Raw genomic sequence first — 22,487 nt, forward strand, 5'->3', positions numbered from 1 at the left:
GTGTGTAACGGTTTTGCTTTACAAGTTGAAGTTTATAATGTTCTCTACAGTCGTTGAATAATGTCAGATCTTTTATGTTTTGCTATTGCAGGTTGATTTAATTTGTGCTTGTCGTATTTTATGTCTGAGTATTCTTGGTCTGCGGTAAGGTCATGATTGCTAGGTACACTTTACATATCTTAGTAGGCATCCCATTGTTTAATGGGGATGCCTGGAGGGGACAGTGGTCCCTCATCACACTCCAGGGGACGCTTACAGCCGGTAGGCTGAAGGGTGTGGGGGTAGGAAGTCCCGCTTCCACCAGGCCCCTCGGGCCAACCCCAGCACAGGCGCATGGGTGCCAACATGGTATAACATCAGCCCCTGGGAGGTAGCATTGGAGGGCATAGGGGGGCCCGCTGAAAGGAATCTGATGGGCAGAGAGGCCTCCTGCGCAAGGTCACTTTTTTTAAGGGGGACCTGGCAAGTAGTTGGGAACAGTCATGACCTTGCACGTAGGCTCATCCGGGATACGCAGAAAACAAAGTGGACATATTTCAGTTTTAGGTTAGGTATGGCTATGTATTAGACTCAAGTTAAGGTTAGCCTTCAAGGATTTGTAAATATGTGTATTGGAAATGTTATTGAATATATTTGGTTTTCTGCATATAAAAAATTGGTGTTAATAATTTTAATTATGTTTTAGTAATTTTAATAAAAATACGGCCGGGGTTATACGACCCCTTATCCAAGTTTACTGTGTTTGGATGACTTATTATCGATGCCTTGGGGGAAAAAAGGGGGGGAGTTTCAAACAACCAACCTGGGATCCCTGTCTGAAGGGGAGTGTTTGGGGGGCAACTTTCAACTCATAGGAGGGGACTCGGCAATACCAGGCCATATTAAACAGTAGCAGTTAATTGGAGCTCCAATGTGACATGGGTACTTGGCCCAGGCCAATATTATATCTCAACATTAAGGCCAATTCACAAAGAAAAATACACATGTGCATATGTACTCACCTGTATATTCATACCCCTAACAGGGCATGTACCAAAATATTTACCAAGATTTGGAGAATTTTCCCTGGAGCACAAGAATGGTGAAAATGTGCTCTTTTTAGTCTTTGTTTTGTAAAAGCACAAGATCTTGTGAGACCTTGCAGGTTACAATATCTAATGGGCATCTTAGATGGTACCCACTTATAAAAGATCAAACCTTATGCAAACAGGCAGTTATAGGAATCACTAGTGAGTGCAGATTGCTTTAGAGCATAGCTTCGGAGGCGAAAGTTCAAGATTTGACAGACTATACTTTGAGAACGCATGATTTTACTCTAACTCATGGTGGAGGTAGGAATAAACTAAACCCAGCAGGGTTCTTAGCTAAATTAAAAGTATGCAAGCATTTCAAGGTGGATTGCTTCACCCTTTGAAGAGAGACCTAATCTGATGTTGAGTACTCAGTAAGGAACAAATGCAAGGTTTTACCAGTAAATATTTCTCTTGGCATAATAAGGAATTTAGAAGGTCTGAAGGAACATCTTTGTAACTGTATCTTTAGATAAAAACATCAAAAAGGAATGAGAAAGAAATGGAAAAGGGCAAGCCTTCCTTACTGTTTCCTAGCTGTACAATCTGAAAAAAAAGGTTTTACTCAGAGCAATAGCAGGAAAAAGATATTCACTTATGCACTGCAGGTGCTCTGCTCTGCCTTGCACTCACAAAGAAAGCCCATCGTGATATGGGCCCCAGAGTTCAGTTCTATCAGCCGCACTGGTGTAGCCCTACATTGTATTGAAGAAAAATTCTGGAACAATTTAGGGACCAGTATTACATTGATGTACCGAAAAATAAATAAAACCATATAGATCTATACTTACTAATAGCCCCCAATACCAATTACCAATAACCAGTCAGTTGGCAGTGAAGAAGGTCCATTCATTTATTATACAACAAACTCTGCCAGAGGAGCCTCTCGCGACCTAACCCCTCGAGGTCCACCGATAAGACTGCTGGCACATTATCAAGAGATCACATACATACTGTTACATTTCGAAACCGTTACCTAAGAAGGAAAAATACAAGTTGGTACAGGTTGCTACAAAGGAAAGACCATATATGGCGTACAAAGCAACTTCAGTTCACCTCAGCTCGTTACAGCAAGGTCTATGAGGGTAACTCCCTTCTGCCTGTCTCAGGAGGGTTCGCACAGCGCCTCCTGGAATGTGCTTATCCGGCCTACCCCCACCTATAACCTTGACAGGCCTAACATGCAGGAGCAGCAGTTTGTTACAGTTGTCATGCTATTTCTCAAGGGAACAACCCTTACCGACTATAACGGTTGGATTCTGCTAGTGCTACAAGCAAGCTGGGCCACAAAATGGCACTGGTCGGGTTAAGTTATAATACCCGTCAAAAGGCTGAAACTCATATAGCGTGAGTAGCAACCACTAATTTATTGTATATGTGAAACCCACTAATACTCAAGTACCTATACTGAACTAAATAGATACATCACGCTACTTTCTAAACATTACTGTGTGTCTTTAGTTTACTCGCAAGGCCTAATTTAGATTTCAGTTCCTCAAACCCTCCTTTTAACGTGATGTAGCTAACTATTTAGGGATTAATCCTGGAAAACCTCCTGATCAATGGCCATCAACTCCCGAATCTCCTGTTGGAGCATCTGGGTTTTGGAAGAGATGGGAGAAGTGACAATCAAAGCCGTAAGTTTAGTAGCACAATAAGAGCAACAGGCAGGACCACATTGCATACAAAGACAGCACATGAATAGAATGCCTGCAGCCCCGGCCACTATCATTAATAATTTCCATCCCCATGCTGATAAGAGACCCCAGAACCAACCAGAAAGTGACCAGGACCCATTGTCTGTGTGTATTTCTGAGGCTATACGATGTAACTTCTGAATTGCTAAATGAACTGTGGGGGCAGAGTCTGGGATGTAAACACAGCAGGAGCTGCCGATCACACGGCATGCCCCTCCTCGATCAGCCAACATAACGTCTAAAACCATCCGATTTTGAAGCGAGACAAGTCTCGTGGCCTGAAGTTCTTCCGTCATATTTGTCAAAATATCCGTAGTAATATTGATGACATTTTCCACTACCCTGGACAATCGCCTAACTTCTCTACTAGTGAATATTGGACCCCATATTGGAAATAATCCCTTGGCAACATCATAAAACTGTTGTAATGAAGTGTCAGTCTGATCAACTTCAGACATCCCGAGCTGCCTCCTGCGTCTGCTAGAAACTGTATTGGAATCATATAATTGGTGAGTTTTATGATAATCTGAAGGTGCTATATACACTGGGGGGTACAAGAAAGACAAATAACATTGACCTGCCCATCCCTGAGGTAACCAGGTATAAGCGTTTTCCCCACATACAAAATAAGCATTTGGAGGGGTTAATAACGGCGGGCTGCTGAAAATCTTCATTCTATAGGTATAGTTACAAAGACTATTCCCGACCTGCACATGTCCCATACCTTGAACACAGAAAGCAGAGGAGGTATTCAAAATGGGTACTGGCATAAGTCGCTCGCTAGTAACATTTCTGGTAATATACTGCTGGTAATACTGTGTATGATTGAAGTTAGTGAAATCATAAAGTTAATTTTTCAACCAAGTACTGTTTTCATGAGTAGTGTATAAATTCATACAGGCATTTGGATCCAAAGATCATTCACCATAATTTCCTGCTGGGTCAAAACCTTGGTGTGTCTTGATATAAGCTAGGATCATGTTATAGTCCTTCTCCGTGTACTGTTTGGGGTTTTCCACATAATGGTTATACATGGCCGATAACATCTGGAACCATGCTTCGCAACTTCCTAAATATGATAAAGGTAAGGAGAGGAACAAATCATGTTTGTGCATGGCTGATGGCAAAAGGCCACAAACCCAACAATCTGTAATGTTAGTGGTACTATGCGTTTGATGGAGCATTTCCACAAATACATTTTTAGCATATGTCTGACGATGTCTTTCCTTATGGGGAGCCAAGGAAAACAACAAATGTTCTGGGGGATCAACAGTAGTTTTCATCATTGTTTGCATCGGATACTGTACTCTAAATATATGAATACACTCATAAAAATTACTAATATAACCGCTATCACTACCACAAAGGCTATTTTCACACGCATGGTCCAAGCAGAAAACATGGGTACATAAAAAGGTAAATGTCGCGGAGCAAAAGGGCGTTCTTCTTCAGGCACAATACGACCAAAGGGGTACATTCCTAGCTAAAAGTCCAAAACTACACTGGGCCAAAGCAGACCTTCCTGCCAGAGGGTTCTTCTTCCCTGTGTCCGTCTAGAGTCTCACAGGCAGACTCCTATCGTTCATCTCAAAAACTGCACTTCACGATGCTGCGAGAAAATCAAGCGTACAACCTGGGCACTGGTACGCAAAAGGTCTTTCTTACTGAACAGAGCGAAGTAGCCAAGTTCCGGCTCTCAACGGGTTCAGTCCAGTGTCTCGCTCAGTACCTCAGAGAAGAATCTAGCAAACCCTATTTATTCAAGTCTTTCCTTATCTCGTAGCCGTTTCGTCTGAGGTACCGTGATGCTGTCTTGGCCGCAGGTTGTAACGGACATGACCCGGGACTTCCTGATCAGAAAATAACACAAGAAAAGTTGCGTTTCCTTCATCAGAGCCACTATTAACAGAAGTGACAGTGACAGGATTCCACGGGTGCTGCCTTACCCGATCCCATTACTCCTTCTTCTTGCCTCTGCTCTATTTCACGAGCGTCGGAAAAAGGAACAAATCTGGTGGCTCTCTCACTTTCCTGTGTCAGAATTCCATCGGGATGCTGCTGATCATAAGGAAGCGGGAGGGGCAACTTCTTCAGGTAGGACACATGGATCCAGTGTCTTTTCCCGTCCACCTTCACTGCTGTCCGTGTCGCCAGGAAAATCTGGTATGGCTTAGACCACCTTGGAGCCAGGCTGGTGTCTCGCTGATATTTCTTAACCAGTACCCATTGACCAGGTTCCAAACGAGGTCTGGGGCCCTCTGGCAGGGGCTGCAACACGGATGCTCCCTACTGATGAATAGAACGAAGATCTTTAGTCAGAGTGTACAGATAGCTGATTAACATAGGATTTTCAACATCTTTAAATGATCTCGGCCTAGGTACTCCCCATACATTAGCAGGCCGTCCAAAAATTACTTCATAAGGCGATAGGCCAGAACATGAATGAGCGGTAACTCGTAACGACATTAGGGCCAAGGGTAGGGTGTCAGGCCATTTTAGGTTAGTACTCTCTTGGATTTTTGCCATTTTTAGTTTCAAGATTCCGTTATATTTCTCAACTAATCCTGCTGACTGGGAATGTCGAGCTGCATGGAATTTCTGTCTTATTTGCAGACCATTACAGATATGCTTAACAGGGGCCCCATGAAAATGTCCCCCGTTGTCCGACCAAATCAAACGGGGCAACCCAAATCTTGGGATAAACTCTTTGAGAAGAGCTTTTGCTGTTGCCAAGGCAGTGTTTTCCTTAGTCGGGTAGGCCTCAACCCATTTGCTAAAGGCACAGACCACCACTAAGACGTATTTCATGTTGTTGATGCGCTCCATATGGATATAATCCATCTGGAGCACTTCAAACGGTCAGATCGAAGGTGCAAAGTTCCCACTCAGAACAGTTTCCCCTTTTCCCGGATTATGTTGCAAACAGACCATACATTATTGGACTAAATGGACAGCCGTCTTCTGAATATTGGGGTTATTCCATACTGGGTTCAGTAAGGCACAAATGCCTTTCGCCCCAATATGAGCTGGGCCATGAGCCATAGTTACAACGGCCTGTACCAGAGCATTGGGTAACAGCCATCGTTGTCTTTCAGTCAAATCAACCCAACAATTATTTTCATCCAACCTTCCCACCTCCTGCTCCCATCGAACCAACATAACCGGGGTAGCCTCTTTCTGTATTTCTTGCACACTCTCTATGGTATTATTAAACAAATCAGATTCCTCCACCCATCTTGCAGAACAAGTTACAAACATAGAGGTGAGTGTAGACTGGGCCGTTTGTTTAGCGACTTGGTCAGCAAAAGCATTCCCCTCCCCCACATCATCCACTACTGCCTTATGTGCACTGCATTTTATTATTGTTACTTTTTTTGGTAATGTCAGAGCTGTAAGCAATCGCAACACCAAGGGACCATTCTGTATTTTCTGACCATGAGAGGTAAGGAAACCTCTTTCCTTCTACAGCCGCCTGAAGCTATGGGCCATGCCAAAGGCATATTGGCTGTCAGTATAGATGTTAACCTCTAACCCCTCGCTCAATTCACAGGCTCGTAATAATGCCACTAGCTCAGCAGCCTGGGCTGATCGATAGGGCACTCGAGAAGTCTCAACTACTGTTTTTAGCGTTGTGACTGCATATGCAGCTGTTGTTGTACCATCTGCTAACTTGAAACAAGAACCATCTACATACAATTCTCCTTGGGGGTCAGATAGAGGAATGTCTGTGAGGTCAATTCTCCCCATCGTTTCTTCTTCTGTCCGAAATACAATCATGTACATCGTTTTTAGTTTCATCCGAAGGGAGAGGTAGCAATGTGGCAGGATTTAAAGTAGCACATCGCTTAATCGTGATATGCGGGGCAAACAGAGTTAATTCATAACCAGTAAGGCGTGCACTTGTAAGATGCTGTGTTTTTGTTTTGTTTAACAAGGCATCCACAGCATGAGGCCCCATCACTGTTAGGCTAGAATTTAAAACGAGCCCTTCCGACTGTCGGATGGCCACCGCCACAGCCGCAGTGGCCCTCAGACAGCAAGGAAGCGCTCTGGCAACATTATCCAATGTGGCCGAAAAGTAAGCACAAGGTCTTTGCTTACCACCAAATCCTTGTGTTAACACCGAAAGCGAGCAACCATCTACCTCATGCACATACAGTACAAAAGGTTTACGGTAATCAGGGGTACCCAAGACGGGTGCAGAACAAAGAGCAGATTTCAGAGAGTCAAAAGAATGTTGACATTCATCAGTCCACGGAAGAGGTTCATGCACATCTTTAGTGGTTAAATGTAACAAAGGTTTAGCAAGGAGAGAAAAGTTAGGAATCCATTGGCGACAATAGGAGGTAATGCCAAGAAAAGCACGAGCATCACGCTGGGTGCAAGGCACAGACATGTTAGAGATAGTAGTAATACGTTCAGGAATCAAACGCCTCCCCTCCTTCGACAGTAGATGACCTAAGTAGGTCACCTCCTGTTGACAATATTGGAATTTAGACAGGGACACCTTATTACCTTTCGCAGCTAGGTGGTGTAATAGTTTCACAGTGGCGTCTCTACAACCCTCTTCAGTGTCTGATGCTACTAATAAATCATCCACATATTGTAAGAGCACATTACCCGTAGGCAGAAGCAAATCGTCTAGAACAGCTTTAAGAGCTTGACTATAGATGCTAGGCCTTTCGGTGTAGCCTTGAGGTGCGCAACAAAATCTAAAACTGCGGCCAGATAATGAGAAGTCGAAAATCTGACGGCTATCGGGATGGATTGGGATACTAAAGAAAGCATTTTTCAGATCGATGACCGAAAAATACTTTGCAGTTGGAGGGATCATGGTAAGTATGGTGGTTATATCAGACACCACTGGGTACTGGGGCACCACAATTTTATTAACCTCTCGCAAGTCAATCACAAAACGATATGTATCGACATTTTCCGAATTCCCAGTGTCAAGAGTCTTTTTCAAAATCGGGAGAATAGGGCTGTTACAAACATTAACAACTGTTTCCTCTACCACACCTTTGTCAATCAAGACCTGTATAATAGAGAGTAAAGCCCGCTCGCCAGCCGGCGAAATCTTATATTGAGGTATTCGCGGTTACTTTACACCAGGTTGCAACATTATATGAACAGGAGGGATGTTTAATTTACTGACATCCGCATCCCCCGTAGCCCACAGCGTAGAGGGAACAGTGTCAAATTCAGGTGGAAGAGGTTTGTTTTTAGCAAAGTACTGTTTCATATCTTGATTGGGGGGTTGTATTGTCAAGTAGACACCATCCGGGGAGCAGTGGATTTTCGCATTTAATTTCTTTAACATATCCAGGCCCAATACATTTTCACCACAATGCGAAGTCAACAAAAAGGGGGAGTCAACAGTAACTGGACCAATAGTGAATGGGAGCGGCCTGGAGATGGGGCTTACCACCGGAATTCCTGCAAATCCTACTGAAACATTATTTTGCCCGGACAGAGCAGCCCCTGGGACCAATGATCGAGCAACGGAACTGTTCATTGCTCCTGTATCAATCAGAAAATTTTCGGAAGTCCCCATCAATTCCCCCTTCACATAGGGTCCTTGTTGATTGACTGGTATCGACACTTAGCCCCCACTCTGTCCTTGGCTGTCCTATGTATAAACATACCCGTCTTGGGGCCCGATGTACGTAAATATCATTTACCGATTCTTAAATACCGAATTTTACCGATTCGGTATTTAAGAATCGGTAAATGAGATGTAGGGAAAAAATCGGTATAAATTACCGAATCGGTAAAATTCGGTATCGGACTTTCGGAATTTACCGAATCGGTATTTACCGAATCGGTAATTACCAAATCGGTATTTCCCATTCATCCCTATGGGCCAAAAGGCCCATAGGAATGAATGGAAAATACCGATTCGGTAAATGCCGAATCGGTAAATTCCGAATCGGAAAGCAAGCAAAAGTGAAACTTAAGACAACAGGCAATCAGGTGCTACCACCCTCCCCCTCCCTACCAGGAAGTGGCTACACAGGCAGCTGCAACTAATTAGAAGGTTCTGGAGAGGCAGTTGGAGCAGAGAGACTGGGAGCAGCAGCAGACAGTTTGTGCAGTTTAAAACCTTAAACATGGCAACCAGCAAAGACACAGAGCAGACAGAGAGAAAGAGAAAGCTGAAATTCAGTAGCATGGAGCTCCAGGTCCTTGTGGAGAAGGTGGTAAAGGTGCACCACAAACTTTTCGGAAGGCAGTCCCTCTCTGTGGCTGAATCTGCAAAAAGGAAGATTTGGCTTGATATCCTCGACAAAGTCAATGCTGTGGGAGTGACCACCAGAGTCACAGAAGATTGAAAAAAGAGGTTTTATGACCTGAGGAGCCTCACAAAAAAAATTTGCAGACCACCACAAACAGGCCTCACAAACAGGTGGAAGAAAGAACACAGCACCCCCCCCCCCCCCTCACTGACCTGGAGGAGATGGTGGCCACAACCTTGGAACCTGAAAGCGTCTGCGGACTGGGAGAAGTGGACAGCTCTGCCAAAGCTGCAAGTAAAAAAGGTAAGATGCATGCACAGCAATCCCCCTCACACCCTCATACTTCCCTCACCCCATGAAGCTAAGTTACCCCAGTCCCAGTGTGTCTGCGCCAAACAGTAGCAATGCATCATGGTACATGTAGTCAGTTAATGAAAGACCATGTCATACAGCACAGTAACCACCAAGTTAGGCAAATGATTGCAGACATAATGAAGGGCAGGAACATGTAAATCGTGCAATTTCAACAGTTTTAATTGTAGTGGCTGTGAGACATTTGCGCCTAGCTGATATACGCTCATATGTCCACAGGTCACACATCCAGAAGGCAGTCACAGGAGACAGAAGGCACGGCACCCGAGAGGGATGACAGTCAGGAGCCAGGTCCCAGTGCATCACAGGACACAGGTGTACCGAGTGGGCAGCCACCTTCCCAAGACCCTGAAATCACTGAAGAATTGCAGGCATCCCCACGACCTTCACCGTCCCCACTGTTATTGTCGTCACCAGATATACCAGCATCACTGGATGTTGAAACACCTGCAGCACAACCTAGCAGGAGGCATGTCGTTCCCCCCACTGATCGAAATGGAGACAGCTGCCGGTGAAATGGTGGTTGAAGACCCACACACCTTGCCTTGAGCTGACATCTCTGCCACAATGCAGCCCAGCGCAGAGCCTGTCCCTAGTACCACAAGACGCCGCACAGTCCAAGGAAGGAGTGTAGGTGCACGTGGGGAGGGGTCCAGTGTGTTCCAAGGCCTGGAGGGATCCATGGTAAAGATTCAGAGGATGCAGGGTAAGGCCATCATGTCCTGTCAATGACAAATGCGCAACCTCAATATCAACATGAAAGAAATTGGAAAGGGCATCAGGGAACTGGTGGAAGTAAACAAGAACATGGCTACAGGGATACATGACATGACACAATCCATGCAGCTACTGTGCACAAAACTGGACACAGAAATATCATCAAGGCGCAGGGAAAAGCAGCGTGCACAGATAACTGACAAAGCAATTTACCGCCTGGCCACAGCCACATCCCTGCTATGCAGGCGTAGCATGAACAGTCAGGAGGTCTTGACTCAAAACAGTAATCACCTGACAAGGGGCATAGCCGGAATGACCGGTGCGCTTGAGGCACTAATTAATGCTCAAACTGCACAAACTGCTGCTATTGAAGTGCCAGAGAGTGAAGGGAGCACAAGTAGGAGCAGCATGGCAAGCCCCCTTGTTGTAGAGACAAGGAGGAGCAGCAGGCGACAAGGTGAGGCTACAGGCCAAACGCCCAGCGAACAGAGTGAGCCACATACATCTGGCAGTGCTAAGCGTGGACGCAAATGAACAGTTAATAGTATGGGCTAGTGACATTGGACATACAATTTAGAAAGTTAAAAGTTTGTGTTGCACATTTGTGTCTTGGATACCTGTGTAGTGACAATATAAAACTACGGTGGGTGCATACAATACCTGTCTGTGTGTGCTTCCTCACTGTGAGCATTGCAGTGAAATGCTTTCGGGTGCACTTTTGTTCTTTAACATACCGAGATCTATACAAAATTAAACTAATTTTCGTGCATTCTACATATGTCTCAGTCTCATTACTTACTCAGAAATAGTTGCGTGTGATATCCTCACGTCTGTATCTGCCATCACTTGGTGTTGACACTCCAGCAGGTTGTGTTTCAGGCACAGCAACCTCGTCGTCATGATCCTCAAAGTCTGACAACTCCACCTCTTTGCCCTTCTTCACAGCAAGGTTGTGCAACATGGCACAGGCAGCAATGATTTTACAGCAGGTGATGGGGGTATACTGCCGAGCTCCTCCACTCTTATGCAGGCACCTGAACCTGCTCTTCCATATACCAAAGGTACGCTCCACAATATTTCTTGTGCTCTTGTGGGCCCTGTTATATCTCCTTTGACTGGGTGTTGAGGGGTTGAGGTAGGGGGTGAGTATGAAGGAGCGGAGGGCATATGCCCTATCTCCTAAAAGGAAATGGGAGTACATTACTCACATGCATACATGTACATCTTTCTGCAATAGGTGTTAATGGGGTCGTACACTGTGTCTTACCTAGCAGGTATCCTTCACCAAATTCCCCTGCTGTCAGCCGTGCATATATACCGCTGTTTTGAAAGGTTGTATGTTTAAACAACTACTGCCGGAACCACGACTTCCTTAACCACGATTGCCTTACCACGATTTATCTTAACCACTACCTTTTTTTAGCACGACTTCCTTAACCACGAAATGTTATATCTCGTTTTTGCCCATTAGATGGCACTATTGTAATTATAATACTTCTTGCGTGAACCTTTTTTTTTTTTTTAAACGGATCTAAATGTATTATCTTATTATTCTTTTACAACGCATACCATTATTATTTTTTTATTTTATTTATCTTTTTTTGTGGGGGGAGACCCCCCCCCCCCCCTTTATCCCTTAATTCTTTGGAGTGATTTTTTACAGGTGCAGAGTGTAGTGGAGAGACTCGTGGTTTAGGGAAGTCGTGCTTAATGAAATTTATGGTTTTTGCAAGTCGTGGTTCCGGCTTCGTTGTTCAGGTAAGTCGTTGTACAATCTTCGTTGTTAAGGATGTTTCCCGTTTTGAAATATGTAGGAGTCGTGGGTACTTCAAGTGTAAAAAACAAGGACCCCCTGGGTAATGCTATAATAGTCTCCTAGGGCAGGGTGAGAACCTGTATGCAATATTTCCTAGGCAGTCAAGAGGCTTCTGGATAAAATAAACAAGTGAAAGACCCAAATCAAGGACAATTAATTAACTGAAGACTGATCTAAAATCATCAAATTTTAATAAAAATTGAACATGTAGTTAATATAAAAACAGGCCACCTGTGGTGGTGCAATAATAATAGACACAAGAATAACACAATAATTAAAAATACAAACAGGAATTACATAAGAAACAAGATACAATATAAAATTATACCAGGACCACCATTAATGAACGGGTCTGACCGAATTAACAATGCATTACTCGACGCGCGTTTCGGCGATTTAACGCCTTCTTCAGGAGCCAAAAAGCAATCTGAAATTATATAAAACATAACATAAGATACAATCCACATTACATTTCTAAATTAAACAGGGATAAAAATACAAAACAATGCCTCAATTTGCGTATTTAAATTCTCCTAAAGAGATATAATTTATTGCATCTTAAAGGCTAATAAAGTGGCCTATGGAGGCAGTGGGTCTGGGAGCGGAACACTTTGTTTATTTTATTTTGATTGATAAACACATATAGGCTAATGATACAAGAGTACAACTCACGCATTTGCATTTGAGAAAAGAAGGAAGATGTTGATATCGCGTATTGCATGTCACATGTTTCATAAACATTACAATCATATAACCGTATAACCAGTTTGACTTATAAGATATTCTCTACTTACTTAATAAAGACCAGGGATTAGCTCAGGCAATGCTCGTAAATAAAAAAATGAAGTGTCGAATTGGATCTAGATGGAGAGAAATATATACAGCATCATCCCAATGAAGTCATTGGAAGTGAATAGAGGTCAATCGAATGAGCACAAGATATGCCATCAGTGTGGACATACATGAACAGTAGTCGCGTTCTAAACAATCACCTATTCTTGCCCAAGCTGGTCATATTAGTAACTTGGCTGCTCAATCCTCAACGCGTTAAGGGGAATGAAAATTCAAAGGGAATAAGATAAGACTACGTCTTACTACCTGATATGAATACACGTAGGCTGCGGTGCTGCAGTACTAAGTCGATTATGTTGTCTGGTGAAACTTCATATGAAGTACCCTTTTCGAAATGAGTCTGTCATAAAATGAAATGAAATAAAACAGTATCCCTATTATTATATTTACTATGATTAGGTCGAAATTGATAGGACATAGAAAGATGTGGCAGAAAATTCCGGTTTACCTTTAGAGCGATATCTCTAAAAACTAGACGCTTCTTCTGTGGTGGTGCCGAGAATGATAGTCACGACAATCACACCCAAGGTCTTGAATAGCCTAGAAGGCAATTGTCTACATATTACTAGATGTAAGTTCCAATAACGCAATTTACTTGATGAAATAGCAGGATACTAATTCACATAATCATGAGAATTTATGGAGGGAGAGAGACAAAAGTGGAAGAGGTGCGCCAAAACGTCACACGTATGCATTTTGATGGCAATGGTACACCTGATTAAAGCGTGCACAATGTGTCACGAATCGAAGGCTATTTAGTTAATGATATTTAAGGAGCTGACACTAATAAATACCTCGTGATGGAGTAATGTCGTTTGGTCGAATAAATGTGGATCCAACCGATATTGCATCTAAAGTGTCAACATCTATGGAGGCGGATCGAACCTGCAAAATATAAATAGACACCCTGTCGGTATGATCGCTTCAGACAGGACGTTTGATGAATAACCTAGTCTATGCTGATACATGGCCGCCAGGGAACCTAGCAGTAATGGCCGAGCGTGCAACGCGAAAACGGGAGAGAGATCTCACCTGGTTGATGTAAAATATGCAAATGAAAGCGTCTTCCGTTTCGCGAATGATGCGTCTTCCCTAACGCGAGTGATGCGGCTTGTAGAGTGTCGGGTAATGATCAACTGACACCCGAGTAGCCGGAAGTTTAAATATAGTCCCTCGTATCAGGTGCTGCCTGTGAGGCGGGGCTTACCGCACCTGGAGGAACGTTCAGCATAGATGAAAGACTACATGATTCGTGACATGCTTGTCTCTATGTGAATGGTGAGAAAATAAATAAATAAAGATATTCATGCAATATCTGGTGATTGTTCCAAAAATGCAAACTTGGCGCATTAGCATGAAAAGAGTCAATATAAAGGACGAAATTCTATCGCATTCGATCCACTAATACTGCCGATCGCGGTAAGAATGTAAGGAATCCCTAGTGAGGAGGGGCGGTTTCATGGGAGGTGCTTGCTTCACTAAGGGCATGCTAATAGATCTAAACGAAAAACTTAGTGTTCACCCTGCTCTGGGGAGATAATCCCTGTCAATAAAGATACCCTCATAAGACGCAATACAAGGAGTCATTAGTTGAAAATTATTTAAAGCTACTCCCTCCTAGAGTGCACGTCAAAGGAGCTATCAGACACAGAAATGTGGAACTAAATTAGCATATAATTGTTGATCTTCATATATAGATCCACAACTCGATAGATGCACTGGCCTTATATTTACAACATAATTCTATCTATAAGTCATTAGAAGGGAGAGCATGCCCTGATCAAGGCCGAATCTAAGGAGTAGTAAAGTGGGCAATGTTAACACCTAGAGGCTCATGAAGGGACTACAGTAGCGACATGGGTGAAATCATAAGGTACGTGCGTCAGATAATGGCATTTTCCCAGGGAATTTCGGAGTTCAATCCCTTTTTGAAAGTGCCAAGTGAGAAAATCCAGAAGACTTCACGTTTTTTACGTGCTTTGCTGCCACCTGAGTTTTCTGCAAGTCTGATTTTTTCGATAATGCACCATTTGAAATCATTGGGGGTATGATTTTTGTCCTGGAAATGTTTAACCAGTGGTGCTGTGGTTTTATGCGTACGAATCGCCGAACGATGTTCGGTTAGTCTAACCTGAATGGGTCGTGACGTTTCACCAACGTAACCAAGTTGGCAGGGACATATGATGAAGTAAATACAGTTGGCTGTCTTGCAATTCCACATGTCATCAGCCTCAACATGACATCCATTGTGCTCAAAAGATTCACCCTGTAAGATGCTAGAACAGGATTTACAGGAAGAGCATTTGACTGTGCCTCTCACTGGGAAGTTATTTCTAATGGACCTTTGGACAAATTCAGAAGTAGAACCATTAGATGTAAACCGTGAATGTACGATCAAATCTTTCAGGTTTTTGTTGCGTTTGTACGCAAACAATGGTTTTTCAAATTTAACCTGTGAGGTAGGGTTAGAATTCAAAATGTGCCAATTTGCGTTCACAATGTGTTTGACCGTATTGTCTAGAGTGGAATGTTTGGTCACACAGACTAATTGGTTCTTTGGTTTAGAGACCTTTTTTCTGAGCAGAGCATCATTGAATTGCAAGACAGCCAACTGTATTTACTTCCTCATATGTCCCTGCCAACTTGGTTACGTTGGTGAAACGTCACGACCCATTCAGGTTAGACTAACCGAACATCGTTCGGCGATTCGTACGCATAAAACCACAGCACCACTGGTTAAACATTTCCAGGACAAAAATCATACCCCCAATGATTTCAAATGGTGCATTATCGAAAAAATCAGACTTGCAGAAAACTCAGGTGGCAGCAAAGCACGTAAAAAACGTGAAGTCTTCTGGATTTTCTCACTTGGCACTTTCAAAAAGGGATTGAACTCCGAAATTCCCTGGGAAAATGCCATTATCTGACGCACGTACCTTATGATTTCACCCATGTCGCTACTGTAGTCCTTTCATGAGCCTCTAGGTGTTAACATTGCCCACTTTACTACTCCTTAGATTCGGCCTTGATCAGGGCATGCTCTCCCTTCTAATGACTTATAGATAGAATTATGTTGTAAATATAAGGCCAGTGCATCTATCGAGTTGTGGATCTATATATGAAGATCAACAATTATATGCTAATTTAGTTCCACATTTCTGTGTCTGATAGCTCCTTTGACGTGCACTCTAGGAGGGAGTAGCTTTAAATAATTTTCAACTAATGACTCCTTGTATTGCGTCTTATGAGGGTATCTTTATTGACAGGGATTATCTCCCCAGAGCAGGGTGAACACTAAGTTTTTCGTTTAGATCTATTAGCATGCCCTTAGTGAAGCAAGCACCTCCCATGAAACCGCCCCTCCTCACTAGGGATTCCTTACATTCTTACCGCGATCGGCAGTATTAGTGGATCGAATGCGATAGAATTTCGTCCTTTACATTGACTCTTTTCATGCTAATGCGCCAAGTTTGCATTTTTGGAACAATCACCAGATATTGCATGAATATCTTTATTTATTTATTTTCTCACCATTCACATAGAGACGAGCATGTCACGAATCATGTAGTCTTTCATCTATGCTGAACGTTCCTCCAGGTGCGGTAAGCCCCGCCTCACAGGCAGCACCTGATACGAGGGACTATATTTAAACTTCCGGCTACTCGGGTGTCAGTTGATCATTACCCGACACTCTACAAGCCGCATCACTCGCGTTAGGGAAGACGCATCATTCGCGAAACGGAAGACGCTTTCATTTGCATATTTTACATCAACCAGGTGAGATCTCTCTCCCGTTTTCGCGTTGCACGCTCGGCCATTACTGCTAGGTTCCCTGGCGGCCATGTATCAGCATAGACTAGGTTATTCATCAAACGTCCTGTCTGAAGCGATCATACCGACAGGGTGTCTATTTATATTTTGCAGGTTCGATCCGCCTCCATAGATGTTGACACTTTAGATGCAATATCGGTTGGATCCACATTTATTCGACCAAACGACATTACTCCATCACGAGGTATTTATTAGTGTCAGCTCCTTAAATATCATTAACTAAATAGCCTTCGATTCGTGACACATTGTGCACGCTTTAATCAGGTGTACCATTGCCATCAAAATGCATATGTGTGACGTTTTGGCGCACCTCTTCCACTTTTGTCTCTCTCCCTCCATAAATTCTCATGATTATGTGAATTAGTATCCTGCTATTTCATCAAGTAAATTGCGTTATTGGAACTTACATCTAGTAATATGTAGACAATTGCCTTCTAGGCTATTCAAGACCTTGGGTGTGATTGTCGTGACTATCATTCTCGGCACCACCACAGAAGAAGCGTCTAGTTTTTAGAGATATCGCTCTAAAGGTAAACCGGAATTTTCTGCCACATCTTTCTATGTCCTATCAATTTCGACCTATTCATAGTAAATATAATAATAGGGATACTGTTTTATTTCATTTCATTTTTTGACAGACTCATTTCGAAAAGGGTACTTCATATGAAGTTTCACCAGACAACATAATCGACTTAGTACTGCAGCACCGCAGCCTACGTGTATTCATATCAGGTAGTAAGACGTAGTCTTATCTTATTCCCTTTGAATTTTCATTCCCCTTAACGCGTTGAGGATTGAGCAGCCAAGTTACTAATATGACCAGCTTGGGCAAGAATAGGTGATTGTTTAGAACGCGACTACTGTTCATGTATGTCCACACTGATGGCATATCTTGTGCTCATTCGATTGACCTCTATTCACTTCCAATGACTTCATTGGGATGATGCTGTATATATTTCTCTCCATCTAGATCCAATTCGACACTTCATTTTTTTATTTACGAGCATTGCCTGAGCTAATCCCTGGTCTTTATTAAGTAAGTAGAGAATATCTTATAAGTCAAACTGGTTATACGGTTATATGATTGTAATGTTTATGAAACATGTGACATGCAATACGCGATATCAACATCTTCCTTCTTTTCTCAAATGCAAATGCGTGAGTTGTACTCTTGTATCATTAGCCTATATGTGTTTATCAATCAAAATAAAATAAACAAAGTGTTCCGCTCCCAGACCCACTGCCTCCATAGGCCACTTTATTAGCCTTTAAGATGCAATAAATTATATCTCTTTAGGAGAATTTAAATACGCAAATTGAGGCATTGTTTTGTATTTTTATCCCTGTTTAATTTAGAAATGTAATGTGGATTGTATCTTATGTTATGTTTTATATAATTTCAGATTGCTTTTTGGCTCCTGAAGAAGGCGTTAAATCGCCGAAACGCGCGTCGAGTAATGCATTGTTAATTCGGTCAGACCCGTTCATTAATGGTGGTCCTGGCATAATTTTATATTGTATCTTGTTTCTTATGTAATTCCTGTTTGTATTTTTAATTATTGTGTTATTCTTGTGTCTATTATTATTGCACCACCACAGGTGGCCTGTTTTTATATTAACTACATGTTCAATTTTTATTAAAATTTGATGATTTTAGATCAGTCTTCAGTTAATTAATTGTCCTTGATTTGGGTCTTTCACTTGTTTATTTTATCCAGAAGCCTCTTGACTGCCTAGGAAATATTGCATACAGGAGTCGTGGGTACTCCCAGGAAATTTTGCCACAAGGTCAGTGATGGCGCACTTGGCATTGCAAATCACCTGCACATTGATGGTGTGGGTGGACTTTCTATTCCTATATATGTATTCTGTGGCAGCAGGGGGAAAAATGGGAATGTGTGTGCCATCAATGCAGCCAATGATATTGGGGAAACGCGCCATCTGATAAAAGTCAGATTTTGTTTGGAGCAGTTCAGCATGGGTTGCAGGGAATGATATATAATGGTCCATCCTCTGTAACATGGCATCAATGAATTTGTGGAAAAAGCGTGACAGGCTGCTCTGGGTCACCCCACCTACCGCAGCAACCACACTCTGGTAGCTCCCAGACGCAAGCAGGTGTAGGCTGCACAGCACCTGCACGTGGGGTGGAATAGTGTGTGCCCTTGGGGTAGTGTGCTCCAACAGTGGTTGGAGGTCCCTGATGAGGTCCAAGATGGTGTCTGAGTCCAACCTGTACCTCTGGAGTATCTCTGCCTCTGTGAGCATGAACAAGGTGATCCTCTGTCTGTAGACCTGCTCCTCTCTCTGCCATTCCCTCTCTCCTTCCTCCTGTAGCCGTAGCCGTCTCACAATGGCATAGAATGCCGCCATTTTGAAAAAAGTATAGCATTTTGGGTCCTTTTTTATGGGCTGTACCTTGTTCCCACCTGATTTCAATCCATGGTAAATACCGACTCTTAAATACCGAATTTCAAGCAAATTCGGTATTTAAGAGCTTACCTACATCTCAATATTCAATTTTACCACTTCTTCTTTACCGAATTGGTATTTTACCGATTCTGTAAATTTACCGATTCGGTTAATTTACCGATTCGGAAAGTTTACCGATTCGCAAACCGTTGCGATTCGGTAAATTTACCGATTCGGAATATTTTCCGATTCGGAAAATATACCGATTCTGTAACTTTACCGATTCAGTAAATTTACCGAATCGGGCCATTTTCACTCTCCTACATCCCAAATGCTCAATACCGGTCGGAAACGGCCGAAAATCGGTATTTTCGGCCATTACCGACCGGTATTGGGCTACCTACATCTGGCCCTTGGTCTCTAAATGTGTAGTCCTCATTAAAGTATTGCCTACCTTGAGGATTATCAAAATGATTTCGTTCAAACTGTCCTTGCACCGCCTCCTCTCTACGCATATCACTTCGGTCTGGACCACCTCGACCACGTCCCCGTCCTCGGACAGCTCCATTCTGTGCTAACAGCAGCGGACAATGGGCTCTCCAATGTCCTTCCTGTTTACAGTATGCACACTGATTTATCCCCAACGACGGGACTGGGCCTCCACCCCTTCCTGTCCCCACACCTCTGGACACGGGCCCTCGGACGCCTCCTTCTCCTCCTCGTCCTCTGACAACTTGCTGCAATAACACCCAAGTCTTGAGGTCCTTAGCCTTCTTTTCTATTTTATCCTTACTTTCGTTTTCCCTATGCTCATAGTACTGGGCCATACTCAGTATAACAGAAGGGGTGGACGTAGTCCAAGTGCTCTCGGCGGATTGTAGCCGGGTAGAGACTTCTGGTAACAAGTTGGTCACAAAACGATTTACAAACAACCGGATCCCACCCTCCGTAGCAAGGTCCTGTCCGCTAAAGTCAATAAATGTGCCTTCAAATCTAGTGAAGAAATCGGAAACACTTTCTTCTTTCTTTTGCTTGCAGGCTGTCAATTTATCCCAATCGACCTTGCGAGGGGGAATCAAGGAATGCATGTAAGCAATAATTTTGGCTGGGAGTGTAGGAGAGTAGGGTCTGCTATCCTATGGTCACCCCAAATTTTTGCTTTTTGCTTTACTGGTTTTTGACTACTGAGGCTGTGGGCCTGCTAATCAGACCCCCAGCCTGCTGTTCTCTCTCTAAATCATTAATACATGTGCTATAGGTACATACCACAATTGGAAATGGACTCCTTGTTAGCCCCTGTACCATGCACTATAGGTGCTCAGGGCATAGGTGCCACCAAGGCCTACCAGGGGCTGCAGCATATCTTTTGCCACCCCTGGCTGGTTCTTAAATTGACACAACTGGCTGATCACTCAGCTGGGGCAAGGTGGTGTAATCACCTCTTGCTTAGATATAGTATACCTATATCTAAACCTATATCTGGACACATATAAACCTGTGAGCCACTCCTATGGAAGGCCTTATCAATTCTGGAGGCAGAGTGCGTGGTTTAATGTGAGATGGAGCTCTAGCATGAGCTGAGCCTGTCTGCAGCTGTCGGGAACAAATCCCTAAGCTGTTCCAGGATAATGCCATACCATATACTATTAAGTGCATTATAATCCTCGCGGTTATATAGCAACTTTGGTTTGGCTTTATCAAAACATGTTGTGTAAGGTGTCATACGATTTGGAATACTATCCCCTCGCCAGTTCTGGCAACGGGGATAGCATTCCACCCCTCTAGAGGGGTAAGACATGTTACTTTACTGAAATGCGGTTAATTTCTAAAAGGGCCTCAGATCCACAAAATGGATGCTTCTGCCACAGACACAAGTCTGACCCCCTGAAGCTGACCGAAACTCAGCCAAAGGGGCCTGGACAAAGGGTTTCCTGTTGCAGGGAGGTGTCACACCCCCCCAGACAGGAGATAGTGGATTGTAGCAGGGAGGTTTGAAAGAAACCAGACACTGTATGGGGAGCACAAGGCTGCCCCTTGCATAATCCGGTCAAACCGGTTCTGGGGCACACCAGCCCCAGTCCCAGCGCGGCCTGGATCAAAGGAAAGGGGTGTATCCACCCCCTTCCTGGGTCCCACCCATAGGAGGGGACCTAGCAGGTAATCCAGCCCCCCAGATTCGAATAAGAGTGGGAGCAGTGCCAATGCACTTCAGATTATCCTGATGAAACATAAGAAATGAAACTCTGGACCCTTCCACATCCTACTCAACGTAGAAGACTGAAGAATCTCCCTTGTGGTCAAGGAGTGACCACCCTGTGCAAACAGGCACCATCCAGCCATCGACGTCTGCTTTGTTGCAGTTCCCGCCGGAACTCGAGCAACAGAGATCGACGAGATCAAGCTTGCCTGCCTTCTAACAGCCCGATCCACAGTCCCTGCAGAGCTGAGACCCATGGAGGCGACCGGAAGCGTGGGGCACACCATCTTGGAAAGACCACGAGACGCTGACCATGCAGCCCACAAGTGACCCTCGAAGCTGTACACCGGGGTTTGAGAAGCCCCAACCCTGAGCCACTCTTGCACCGAAGTTCAGCCCTCCATACTCGACGAGTGCTGCGTGGGGCCCTTCTGCTTCTTTTGGCTCAACACATTGGCCAGTCCCTTGCCAGCTGGCTTGTGGCCCCTGTGCTGACGAAAAACGAAATACAACTTGTGATTCTGGTTGCTCCAGATTTGCACCAGCTCCTCTGAAAAGGAGCCCCCACTCTGACCTTTCTGGTCCGAGTGAGAAGCAATCTTCCAGTTCCGCATGGATTGCTTTTGCCAAGTGTTGTTTGTTCCAACCTTGAAGCCGACAGCGCCGACGGCGAGAGCCTGCGTGGGACAGATCGTGACCTGCTCCTGGACTTCGTAGATGCCCCAGAGCCCACGTGACAGCGGAGAGAAGCTCCTCGACAACCACCTGATTGCGCCCGACATTGCCTGGTTCCATCCTGGTTCCACCCTGGTCACTGCTGAGTGACCCAGACTCTGTCCCCTCTGCTTTCAGGTACTTTTCGACTTCGATCCACCCTTGGATCCCACCGGACACTTCTCCTTCACAGCGCCTGCAGCCTCTTCAGCTTCAAGCACCAAGAACCAGCGTGACGAAACCCGACACTACTTCGACCTTGTGCACCCGCTTCCTGTGGGTGAGGTAACATTGCAACGCCGGTGTTCCCACACTGGTACACACCTCTAGGGTCTGTGTCTTAAGTTTTGTCTTTCTAGGTTCGGCGGAAGTGTCCTAAAACTCTATTTGCTTAACTTTTACGCAACAATTGACTTGCATTGGTGCATGCGTGTGCTTTCAGCACTGCACCCGAATCCCGCGGGCTTTTCCCGACTTCAGCATTGCTTGTCCCGACTGCTCCCAGCGATTCCCTAGGCCCTAGGCCTAACCACTGTTCGATTGGTATCTCTTAATATATGGTCTGAGTGGCCC

The sequence above is a fragment of the Lissotriton helveticus genome, chromosome 1_1 (genome assembly GCF_964261635.1).
Source record: "Lissotriton helveticus chromosome 1_1, aLisHel1.1, whole genome shotgun sequence".
NCBI lineage: Eukaryota > Metazoa > Chordata > Amphibia > Caudata > Salamandridae > Lissotriton > Lissotriton helveticus.